A 12209-nucleotide genomic window follows, 5' to 3' on the forward strand; every position below is an offset into this window, starting at 1 on the left:
GAATTTTAAGAATTTTAAGAATTTTAAGAATTTTAAGAATTTTAAGAATTTTTAAGAATTTTAAGAATTTTAAGAATTTTAAGAATTTTAAGAATTTTAAGAATTTTAAGAATTTTAAGAATTTTAAGAATTTTAAGAATTTTAAGAATTTTAAGAATTTTAAGAATTTTAAGAATTTTAAGAATTTTAAGAATTTTAAGAATTTTAAGAATTTTAAGAATTTTAAGAATTTTAAGAATTTTAAGAATTTTAAGAATTTTAAGAATTTTAAGAATTTTAAGAATTTTAAGAATTTTAAGAATTTTAAGAATTTTAAGAATTTTAAGAATTTTAAGAATTTTAAGAATTTTAAGAATTTTAAGAATTTTAAGAATTTTAAGAATTTTAAGAATTTTAAGAATTTTAAGAATTTTAAGAATTTTAAGAATTTTAAGAATTTTAAGAATTTTAAGAATTTTTAGAATTTTTAGAATTTTTAGAATTTTTAGAATTTTAAGAATTTTAAGAATTTTAAGAATTTTAAGAATTTTAAGAATTTTAAGAATTTTAAGAATTTTAAGAATTTTAAGAATTTTAAGAATTTTAAGAATTTTAAGAATTTTAAGAATTTTAAGAATTTTAAGAATTTTAAGAATTTTAAGAATTTTAAGAATTTTAAGAATTTTAAGAATTTTAAGAATTTTAAGAATTTTAAGAATTTTAAGAATTTTAAGAATTTTAAGAATTTTAAGAATTTTAAGAATTTTAAGAATTTTAAGAATTTTAAGAATTTTAAGAATTTTAAGAATTTTAAGAATTTTAAGAATTTTAAGAATTTTAAGAATTTTAAGAATTTTAAGAATTTTAAGAATTTTAAGAATTTTAAGAATTTTAAGAATTTTAAGAATTTTAAGAATTTTTAGAATTTTTAGAATTTTTAGAATTTTTAGAATTTTTAGAATTTTTAGAATTTTTAGAATTTTTAGAATTTTAAGAATTTTAAGAATTTTAAGAATTTTAGAAATTTCAAGAATTTTAAGAATTTTAAAAAATTTAAGATTTTTTAGAATTGTCAGAAACAGCTTCATAGTCATGCACATTTTAAAATGAGACTTTTTTTAGAGCAGTCCTGTTGTCAGGCACAGCTCTATCGTCAGCAGGGATGCCAGATACACAGATTTGTCTGTGTTTCACAGACTTTTGAGCTTGTGTCAGACATTTTTTGAGGTGCACAGACTTTTAAAAAACTTCATTAAATTATTATTTTGTAATCTTTTTTGTCGAAACTTATTTCGTTAGTCTTCAAATGCTTAAAAACGCAATTTCTTATAAATTTCAATGACTGTGAATTGATATATTTGAATTTTAGACAAATGCACAGACATACACAGACTTTTTTACAGACATTAAAAAAAACAAGTGGCATCCCTGATCGTCAGGCTCATTCTTGTTTCTGGAACAGCCTTAACTTTGGGCACAACTCTTTAGTCAGGTTTAGACTTTCTTTCTTGAGAATTATTTTATTTAGGCACATCCTAATTGCCAGGCACAGCTCTATAGTAAGGAATATTCTTACTTCAGGGAATAGCGTTTTCTTTAAGTCACACCCCTATTGTTAGGTGCAGTTAGTGTGATGTATTTTTTTGCTTTTAAAAAGATTTTTAAACTTTGTTTCTGGAGCATGATTATATTTAGGCACAGCCCTACTGTCAGACAATACCATGTTGTCAAGCACAGCTCTACTGTCAAATACATTCTAGCTTGTAGGAAAAGTGATTTGCAGGTACAACTTTACTTCCCGTACAAATGCCTTTGAGTCTAAAAGACCAAACCTCTTCCGGCACAGCCCTACCCACTTTCCAATTTCCGTAAGGGCACAAATTCCCCAACCGCCCTCAACCCCACTGGTCGAGGTTAATTAAACGAAAATTTTCACTGACCTGTGCGCGCCCAACCACGCGCAAGGTCACAATCCTTCCAAAGGGGAAACTTAAGGAGAAGCCCGCGGGTCAGCTGACCTCTCTCTTCTTCATGGCAAAACCGCTCAGCACTTCTGCAGGGGCTCGCGGACTTTTTTTTTGCTTCTTTCCTTAAATTGATCAATAAAAGGAGGCGCTCGTTTTCTCGTTTGCGCAGTTTCTCGGTTTCGTTTTACTGTTGCGTTCGGGGTTTGAATATTCATAAGCCGCGCAGTGAGTTGCATGAGAAAACCGAGAAAGGATGCTGCTGGCCACGACAACAGGGCCATATATCAGTCTTAGGAGGCCCGGGAGTAGCCCGGGCATTCCGTTGTGTGGTTCCCTGATGATCCTTTTAAAATGCAGATCGGGCGCAGATATTTCAAACTCATTTGGGCAGAAATGTTTGTGCGCGCCGGTAAGAAGGAACCGCGCGTCGGAGTGAGCCAGGGAGGTCCGGTTCGGGGGTCCCGAAAACGGCTGAACAGGGGTGAATTTAGGTGGTTTTTTTGGCACAGCTCTACCTTTTGATGGTTCAGACCTATCTCTTTTGGGCACAAAAATCAACAAATTGATAGAAATATGTTGTGCAGCCAACCTTGAAGTAAATGTTTAAAAAAATTACTAATTTTGTTTAGCACAGCTTTACTATTTATATACCCACTCTGTCAAAATTTAATAAACAATATTTTAAGGTTGCACAATTTCAGCGTTAGCACTGTTATGCTTGATGGTTTAAAAAAGACAATATTTCTTTGGGCACAGCTCTACTCTCAGTAGGCACAGCTCTGCTTGCTCTGCCATTAAACAACAATTTTAAGGTTGCACAAATTCAAATTGATACTTTTGTTGTCGATGATTATAAAACCAATTGTTTTTGAGGCACAGCTCTACTTTTAGTTGGCACAGCTCTACTCACTCTGCCGAATATTTGAACTAATATTTTTATGTTGCTGTAATTGAATGTAATCTGTATTTTTTGTTATAACTCGTTTTTGTCCAGGCACAGCCCTACTCATTCGATACATTTTAAGAGAATTCACCCCTTCCGCTGGAATGCAGTCCGTGCCGGATAACCGTTGATTTTTCGCGAGTATAAATTATTTACCATGTAGTGTTTTCCGCACCTTCTGGACCCCAAGGTTGTCTCACTTCCTGGCCCCGGGACACCCGGGAGAGAGGGCATCCTCGAAAACATGTGATCGTCGTCGCAAAGTTTCTCATTCCTGTCAATTTCGCGATTGGATTTTTGCACGTGCCCTGCCCTGCCTCGCCCCACCAATTTTTTTCGGGAGAAGTCGAACGGAATTTCTCGGTGTTCTTGAGTAAGGGGATCGTTTTTTTTGGGAGAGGACCGGACACCGCCACGCTAAAGTTTGACTTATCAGATGCCTTTGTTGGCAAAACAGGCCCCTTCCCGGATTGGATCCTGTGGGAATGTGCCAATTAGATATAATTTATTGGCCGCGGTGAGATGCGCGAATTGTCCTTTGGGGTGTCACAGTTGGAGGATTTTGACGGAAGGCTGTGAGCTGTGGGTTTGACAGGGGTTTTTGAAACTTTTTTCAAATCAATCAAAACTATACAACAAGTCCGTAATGAAAGGAAGTGCAATAAAAAAGCGTTAAAATACGTCAAATTTCGTTTTTGGAAGCAAAATAATAAATCTCACAAACCAGCAGACAAAATGGCAAATGCTGTCAAACTGACAGCATACCAAAAAAACTGACAGCATTTTTAAAATTTGATATTTTACGCTACTTTTTAAACCACTAGTCGCAAAACCACTTACAGACCATCAAAAACGTCAAATAAAACTGACAGCATGCTATTTATGACCTCGCGGAAGCAGCGCTTGTAAAGCGCCACGTTGCGATCACCAATAAAACCTTCCCGTTTGCACGGGGAGGTCCTCCAACCGGTTCCGTCCATCTTTACGACTTTATTTGTGTGAAATTTCTAATTTAAATCGCTCGCGCGCATTGTGTGTAGTCCGAATTGGAGATGAGTTTTTGATGATCGCCAATCAGGGGTTTAGTGCTCGGCTCCGACGACGATCAATCTTGCTGTCTGATTGTTTGCCACCCTCGTTCAAAATTTTATTCTCTTTTTTTGACAAATGCCACACAATCGTTGTGGCGGCAAACAACAACAACAACAGATCCTAATCGACACTTGGCGTGTCAAGTTTTGGATTCCCACTCCCGGCTGCGCCGGAGGGGTGTCGTCCCGACCAAATAAATAAAATATAAAATAATTTTATTACCGTAATTTATCAACACGAGCAAACCGGGTCCGGAGTCGTCGAGAAGGCCAAGTCATGAAAGATTAGGCTGCGCAGATAAGATTGCACTTTTTTTTGTTGGTCGGGCGACACTGAGTCAAGACATCGCGCCGAATTCACCAGAAATCGTTACAGGATACTCTCCCCGCGTTGACTCGATCGCATCCTTTTGGCGCGCACTGACTTTGATCGATTTGGGTCGTTAAACCTTTTCGATTCTTGTCTAATAATAAAAAAAACCCGAAACAATACCTGCGCTGGAATGTCTTCAAGTGATGACCGCTTGAAGAGGTCCTTCCAGGAATCCGTCGCTCTCTTTCGGCTCCGTAACGAGAACGTTCTCAAGGCCCTTAAGCTTCGTGACGTCAAATTTAGGACCGTCTGGCCCCTTACAGTTATGAATGGAGCGAAAGAGAGAGTTCACAAGAAGTTGGACGATAATGGCTTTAATAATAGACCGTTTCGGGTTTCCCGTCTAATCCTCCAACGAATCCGCCGGGTCAACTTAGGACCCCACTTAATTATGCAACTTCGTGACCGGGGTGGCGATCCCCACTCAAGGGCCCGTCTGCGACCGAAACACACATTTCGGGCAGTACACCGACGAAAACAACGCGAAAAAATCTCGAATTTCTTCGCCGGGCCCGAAATTCCTGGAACCGGGCAGCCGCCATGCCGTGTTGTCCGGTTCGCTTTTATCGCGAATCTCTCGCCGCAAAAGACGGCCGCTCTCGTCTCGGGGTTGTCGTCGCCGATAAAAGTCCCAGGCAAAAACATTCAAATGTTGGCCGCTGGAGGTGGAGAGAGGGAAGAAATGCATCTTGTTTTGTGGGTTTTTGGGCAAAGCGAAACATCCATATTTTATTTTCGGTTACTTGAGAGGGCATCGCAAATCCGCGCGCGCGTTATCAGGAACACGACGGTCGGGATGGATTCCTGCACGGAATCCGGCGATCGCAAATCGGTTAGGGTTCCGACTCTCGGTAAGACCAACCTGGGAAAGGTTTAGTTCTTACTGAGTTGACCGATTGACAGAACTGACAGCACTAGTCACTACATTCACTTTGGGTTTAATCACTAAATCACACTTTTTCACTTAAACACTTACCTGAATATTCACTTTCACCTAACTGCACTTACCTGCCTCATACATCTCAGATCATCGTTTCTGGATCGCTTAGGTACTAACTGAAGTCCGTAATAGGGAACTCATTTCCGAAAATTTAGTATAACACTTACCTGCTTCAAAGCTAGCCTCAGCGTAATAGTCAGTATATCAAAACTGAAGTCCGTAATTGAAATGCACAAATTCGCTTCTTTTCTTTAAAACAACTGATTCGACGTTGAAGTCCGTATTTGAAGAGCAAACGGTTCCGCAAACCCTGTCGCAATTTTCTTATCCTTTTTTCGACCCAAAACACAAATTCAACGTGGCGCATCCCAACCGACATTCCCACGACTCTTTCGACGCAATCTCACAGCATTTGCATGCTCTTATTGCAGTACGTTTGCGCATTCCTCCAGCTTTAATCCTGGCTGCCGTCAACTGGCCCGTCCTTATTCTGTAATTAAAGGCCGATTTCCAGACAATCGGATCGACCTTGAAGCTGGACGAAGTCGGGTTAATTGAGGGGGTCTCTCCAGGCTTAAAAATAATGCTGTGTGGTCAGACAGTAGCTTCTCGGAACACTCATCCGAAATTAATTTATCTCGTCTGCTGGGTTTGACAGCGAAGGGCCTGCGCCTTTTTTTTCAAGGGTTAATGGGGTTAATTCGCCTCGTGGCGAACTTGATTCTCTAGTCGGGTTTCTCTACCGGATGGTGGCGGCGGCGGCGCCAATCAGCTGTTTTTTGTTGACGCACTGATAGACGCGGCTTATCGCGAATTCGAGCTCCGTTTATGACTGAAATGTGTATTTCTGAACGCTTCGTAGGCGATGGGGAATTTTCCTTCTTCCGAAAGGTTGCCTTCGAAGGCGATGGGGGTGAACTGGTTGATTGGTTCAAGTGACTGAATTGACGAAAGGGTTGAACTTGACTTTGACAGCATCGTTGAACTGGAACTCTGGGACTTGAATTACCTGAATCGTTATTGAATTTGTACTTACCTCGGCAAAAGCAAATTTTTAGTGCTAAATTCAACTGTTTTTACGTCAAAAGAACTATTTTTATTAGACTTTTAAAACTTACAGCAAATAAACTACATCATTAGACTACTGATTTGATGTAACACTTTTGAAGTCCACAAAAGAGTTTAAAATTCGTCAAATTTTGTTCTAGGATGCAAAATAATCAACTCTACATAACAGCAAGCAAAATGGCGCAATGCTGTCAAACTGACAGCATAACAAAAAAACTGACAGCATATTTTCAAATTTGATATTTTACGTTACTGTTTTAATCACAAATCGTAAAACTGCTTCTAGGCCGTCAAAAACGCCCAAAAAAGAACTCTGGGGCTTGAATCGTTATAGAATTTGTTTTTACCTTGTCATACGCAAATTTTTAGTGCTAAATTCAATTGTTTTTTACGTCAAAAGAACTTTTTTATAAGACTTTTAAAACTTACAGCAAATAAACTACATCATTAGAATACTGATTTGATGTAACGCTTTTGAAGCCCGCAAGGGAGTTTAAAATTCGTCAAATTTTGTTTTTGGAGGCAAAATAATCAATTCTACATAACAGCAAGCGAAATGGCAAAAAGCTGTCAAACTGACAGCATACAGAAAAACTGACAGCATTTTAGAAATTCGATATTTTACGTTACTGTTTCAACCACAAGTCGTAAAACTGCTTCGAGGCCCTCAAAAACGCCTAAAAAAGTACTCTGGGGCTTGAATCGAAACTACATCATTAGAATACTGATTTAATATATCGCTTTTGAAGCCCGCAAGGGACTTTAAATTTTGTCAAATTTTGTTTTAGAGGCAAAATAATCAATTCTACATAACTGCAAGTAAAATTTTACAATGCTGTCAAACTGACAGCATACAAAAAAACTGACAGCATTTTTTAAATTTGATATTTTTCGTTACTTTTTGAACCACAAGTCGTAAAACTGCTTCCAGGCCATCACAAACGCCAAAAAAAACTGTCACATTTTGTAATTACCTTGACATAAATAACTTTTCAATGCTAAAATCGAGAAGTCCTTAGTTTTGAAATCCGTGATTGAGAAGATTTCAGAAGGTGGAACGATCGTCAACCAAAAAAAACCCCAGTCACATCTTCACGCAACGATTCGATCGATCGAAAACGGCACCATCATCGCCCCACCTGAATCAACGTTGGGCCCTTGTAAAAGAGCGCCTTTGATCTTCCGGACTGACGAGAACGAGCCAGCCTCCGTCCAGAAGTTCCAGTCTTTGTGAACGCTGCGTTCGTGTGTGATTGCATAATCGGCCCGTTCTTCCCCCTTCTCTGTGCTTTGCCTTTTTGTTCTCCCAAAAGTGGCCTTTTAAATTGGATGATTTGGTAAATGATTTCATCATACACCTTTTTTTTTCTGCGGGGAGGAAAATCAAGGAGAAAGAGCCAGAAAAGGTATTTCGTGAAGAATTGAAACCGATTAATCACGTGCATCCTAATGACGGACCGGCTCCGGCGTGGTAATAAGTCCTTGCGGAAGGACTTTCGGAAGACGACGCCACGCCAAAGATGGAGTGATGGATGCACGGGCGATTAATCTTGGGGGTGATTGCGGGCTGGAGATTCCGCGCGCACAAAAGCTGCAGAATGAATGTGCTGCTGAGGTAGTTTTGAGAGGTGGTCACTGGCGAAATTAGCAATATCCACGGAATCAGTTGCAAATGAACGGCGAGGATCACCCGAGGATGACTGATGGTGTGACAGTATTGACAGGTTCAAGTTACTCAGGGATTTGGTCTCCCTGGTCACTTTTGACAGAATGTACTTACCGTTTCTGCTACCATCGCCTTGTTTAACACTAGTTGGGTACTTACCTGAATCAAAATCATCAAATTTCTTCGTTACATACTAGAGGTACCTCGATGTTGACGTCCGTAATAGAGATAAGATAAAAATATTACGTACTGAACTAAATTCAAATTTTAAATTTAACAGTAGATTAACTTTTGTTATTCCAAACAATTGACAGATCTAACAGGAATTTGACAGAACTGACAGCATTCTTTTTATCTCATCAACTTACGTACTTCACTTGTTCCTAGTTTAAAATCTAACACTAGATTCAACTCTCTGTTGTTATTTTAAACAATTGACAGATTTGACAGAAAATTGACAGCACTGACAGCATTGTACTTACATGAGTGATTGTCACCTTGATTGTACTTACCTTGTTCGGGATTCAATTTGTCATTTATTTTAGAGAATGTGCTGAAGGTACCTCGATGTTGACGTCCGTATTAGGGAAAGCATTTTTATACCTTTTTAGGGCAAAAATTATAAACGGAATTTTCCAATTCCAACAATGTCTTCAGGTTTGAAATTTTTTCTATCCCCTAATCACGTGACGCAAACCTCGTCCACTTCAAGCCCATCCAACCAAACAAAACCCGACAACCACTCAAAATTCCTGGAACTGTCCATGTTGACAAAACACCGAGACCGCCCACCAGCTAAGGCCCGTCTTCCACTTCTTGCTCAACCCCTCAAGTGCCGCTCCTTTTCGCACCTTTCACACGCACATCCTTGCCCTTGCAGGCAGGCCGGTCTCAACGGCCAGACGGAGATCCTTCGCCAGAGAAGTGCATGTGCAAACAAACGCTCAGTCCAAACAAACCGACGCAGTCCAAGGTTCCCACATTCCTGCCCCGGTCTATGTCTGCGAAGAGGCAGGATTCATTCATGAGTTTCAAGAAGTGCCTCGCTTGAGAACTTTAAAATTTTCCAGTTCTCTGTTTACCCGCGGGAACTCCGTCCCAGACACGTCCTTAGGGCCGACCTCCCTTCGGGAATGATCTCATTCTCGCTGCAACAATTTAATTTGTTTTAACAACATGTTAATTAACGTCGTCGAAGACGACGTCGTCGCATGTTATAGCTTTCTCCTTTTTTTGTTTGAATGACTCAAAAATGACTCCTCGGTGGCCACATGTCAGGCGTTTATCCTGCGCGGCGATGACAACTTCAATTGCTAACAAATTTGTTAATTTGTCTCCGCCGCCGGCGGAGATCTCCTTTCGACAAGTCATCATCCGGATTCCGGAACGTCGATCCTGAAGTGTCAAGGTTGGGGAAAAAGGGCGTGCGAAAGCCCTTCAGAAACGAAGACGACGTAAACTTTTATTAAGGTAGCCGCGCACCACATTAAAGTACCTTAAGGTGGTGCGGTCAAGGTGACTCGAATTTGGGGGGGTTCCGGCTTGCCAGCAGGGTGTGATGATTAATGAAGCGCAAATTGGCGTGACTGACGCGCGCGTCTTTATGAACTAACCTTAAGTTCAGGTCGCGCAACAATGTACAGGCACTTCTGGTTGAATCGGGCTTCCGATAGCTTAAAATGTACTTGTTTGAAGAGTGGTTGGATTAAAAGTGCGCCACTCAAAACTCACACGCTGAAAGTGCGCTGACGAGTGAAACAAGGTCCGGTACCGGTGTTTTCGCACCTTTAAAGAGGTAAACTTGTTTGCACACAAAACTGCATTTCATTGTGATGAGTTGCAGCGAAGCTGCGTCGAACCGTGTGGGTTCGGCGCGAGCGACGTCTCAATTTAAAGACAGATTGACAGATTTTGACAGCACTCACAGCATGTACTTACCAGGTTTCTCCAGTTCAGCAACCACCTAACTTAACTCTAGTTTGTGTACTTACCCCGATCAGGAATCGTTCGAAATTCCAAATTTGATTCTGGAGGTACCTCAATGTCGACGTCCGTGTTAGGGAACGCTTTTAGTCAAAATACAAAAAAAAACATATCTAGCCATGTTGACTTGAAAAACCTCGATAACAGTAGAAGGTGACAGATATTTGACAGATTGACAGCACTCACAGCATGTACTTACCAGATATCGAGCTCACCAACGCTGACTTAATTCTAGTTTGTGTACTTACCCCGATCAGGAATCGTTCAAAATTCCACATTTGATACTGGAGGTACCTCGATGTCGACGTCCGTGTTAGGGAACGCTTTTAGTCAAAATACAAAAAAAAACTAGCCATGTTGACTTGGAATCAATCCATGACAGTTGTAGGTGACAGATATTGAACAGATTGACAGCACTCACAGCATGTACTTACCAGATATCGAGCTCACCAACGCTGACTTAATTCTAGTTTGTGTACTTACCCCGATCAGGAATCGTTCAAAATTCCACATTTGATGCTGGGGGTACCTCGACGTCGACGTCCGTGTTAGGGAACGCTTTTAGTCAAAATGCAACAAAAAACTAGCCATGTTGATTCGGAATCAATCCATGACAGTTGTAGGTGACAGATTGACAGCACTCACAGCATGTACTTACCAGGTTCCTCGAGTTCAGCAGCCACCTAACTAAACTCTAGTTTATGTACTTACCCCGATCAGGAATCGTTCAAAATTCCACCTTTGATGCAGGAGGTACCTCGATGTCGACGTCCGTGTTAGGGAAACCTCTTTTCGCGTTTTCGACGAAAAAAACAGATCTTCTTAGAACATCCCGCTCCAAATCGCATAACTGACATCCCAATAGACGGTTCCGTCGCGCGCGCACATTCTTCGGCCTCATTGTTTCCAAACTTTTGGCGACTTTGGTAACCCGGCGATTACGCGGAATCGTCGCAGCGATTTCTTTGTCGCTTTCGTTTCACCGTCTGCGACGTTTGCTTCAATTTATTCAATTTTTCCCTGCGCAGACAGGTTGTTGTTCGCAAAAACAATGATATCGTGGTTTGCCGAAAATGTTAGGATTAAGCCGCTCGCTTGGTATTCGCGTCGGATCGTGTCATTTCTGTTCGCTCCTCTGGACTGGAATGCACCTCCCCGAGTCTTATCACGAAACCAGTTTTTGTTTTCTCTGTGTTGTTTTTGCGGCAGACAGCGAGTTCGAAAATTGATATTCGGTAATTTTATGCCTTTATCGCTTATTATGCGAAAGAAAGGCAGGGCACAAAAGGGGAAATACCGACAAGTCGTCGTCGAGACGCATCGCGTGAACGTGCAGCAATCCAAGGTCTGGAAGCACCGCTAGAGGTGTGACTCCGCCGAAATCAACAACCGAGGCGACCTCTCGGCGGCATCAATACATATGGGACCTTGGCCTTGACCACGATCACTGACATTCGCCTTCGTTCACATGCCCCGAAAGTCGCTCTGGAATCCGGTTCTGATCCGCCGTTGATCTGTACCAGTCACTCTTCGGAAGGACCAGCTGTGTGGAGCCAAGTCCTACTGCGTCAATCTTCCACCCGAAAAAAAAACACCGATCGTGCCCGCGATCACTTGATCTAGCCCGAGAGGGCGAGAGTGAGCGGCCGCGATTAGTCACGATCACGATGCTTTCTCGCTCCAACGCTCGTTTAGCATACACACAGAGTCGTGGAGAGTTCGCAGCAGCAGAGCAAATTGATGTGCGTTCCAAGTCCGAGTCCTCGTCGTCTTTTTTTTTTTGCTCCGACAGCCTCTCGACTCGCTTAATCATAGGATTTTTATGAATGAAGCATTAATTCATCGCTTAGGTCTCCCCTCTTCACATGCTTCTTCTTCGCGAGCCACTTGTTTTGGCTTCGCGCAATTCCTTTGATTATTCAATTTGGGCACTCTTTGCCTTGCCTTCCATCTCCCATTCCGCGATCCCTTTTGTATTACTTAATTGTACGATTATTACTATTATTATCGAGTGCCTTCCCTGTGCTGCCACTCGACGACGAGCCGATCTTATCGTTTTTTCCTTTTCTGCGAAGGAACCTGTTCCGATAATGAGGCCTCCTCGCCAGGATCGCCTAATGATCTGAGGAATGTGCGTAGCGTTATTACTTTTATTGCTAATCTCGCTCACTCTGGTGGTGGTGGAGGTTTTTGTCTTTA

At 40.9% G+C, this 12209-nt stretch overlaps 1 protein-coding gene across 1 annotated transcript in view; it reads left to right on the forward strand.

The window, feature by feature from the left end:
- LOC120421074 (G1/S-specific cyclin-D2) overlaps positions 1-12209 on the forward strand; it is an 83465-nt gene that overhangs the window by 22678 nt on the left and 48578 nt on the right. The gene's annotated exons all lie outside the window — the stretch shown is intronic.

The sequence above is a fragment of the Culex pipiens genome, chromosome 1 (genome assembly GCF_016801865.2).
Source record: "Culex pipiens pallens isolate TS chromosome 1, TS_CPP_V2, whole genome shotgun sequence".
In the NCBI taxonomy this organism is placed as follows: Eukaryota; Metazoa; Arthropoda; class Insecta; order Diptera; family Culicidae; genus Culex; species Culex pipiens.